The following is an 802-nucleotide window of genomic DNA, read 5'->3' on the forward strand; positions in this document are numbered from 1 at the left end:
CCCTTATGCAAAGCAGTTCCTGGCATCTGCACAAGTGATCCTGCAGGATGTGGCACTCGCGGAGTTTAGTGAGCCGGAGTGCTACAAGTTAAAGAAGTGGAAAGAGTGTTGTCAGGACTGCTTTGCAATCAAAAGATGATGGTTAATAGTATGTTTTTTTATGTCTCAATTTTTATTTGTACAAGAGACGCACGCAGACAGTGTGAATGAGTGTGAGTGGCAGCGGGAGTGGAAAGGAGAGAGTGTGTTTAGCCAAGGGTCTAGTGTGAGTGGGGGAGTGGGGATTTTATTTTCACACACTTTTAAAATGGATTATTTTAAGAAAACAGAGTTTGTTGGTGGAAGATTGTTGATGGTAAAGGCATCAATGCCCACCTATGCCCGATCTGCTGTTCACCTGGATCACAGCTCCGCCCCAACAAGGCAGAGCCTCCCAAGAATGGTACAAACTCATCCACGTTCCCCTCCATGGAAAGCTTTAACAAAAGGCAAAAGCGTTATAAGTAATGAAGAGGAACCCGAGTCCAAGACGCTTCCGACCAGCCATACATATTTGTGTGTATTAAAGATCACATTTTATTACATTTTGTTTTTCTGTACTATATTACATCTTATTGTGATTTATAATGATATTGTTTATTGCTTTGACAATACAAATGCACTGAATTGAGAGAGAGAGATAGAGAGAGAGAGAGAGAGAGAGAGAGAGAGAGAGAGAGAGAGAGAAGTGCTAGGGCACATCTGTAACATAAACTAGGGAACATTCGTCACATGCTTAGGGAACATTCATATCATACAGGGA

At 42.0% G+C, this 802-nt stretch overlaps 1 non-coding gene across 1 annotated transcript; it reads right to left on the minus strand.

The window, feature by feature from the left end:
- Positions 1 to 411: 411 nt before the first annotated feature.
- LOC136751946 (U5 spliceosomal RNA) lies at positions 412 to 526 on the minus strand. Its single transcript, XR_010817130.1, has one exon. It is a non-coding gene; the product is annotated as a U5 spliceosomal RNA (small nuclear RNA).
- Between the last annotated feature and the right edge of the window lie 276 nt (positions 527 to 802).

The sequence above is a fragment of the Amia ocellicauda genome, chromosome 6, assembly GCF_036373705.1.
Source record: "Amia ocellicauda isolate fAmiCal2 chromosome 6, fAmiCal2.hap1, whole genome shotgun sequence".
Taxonomy (NCBI): Eukaryota; Metazoa; Chordata; class Actinopteri; order Amiiformes; family Amiidae; genus Amia; species Amia ocellicauda.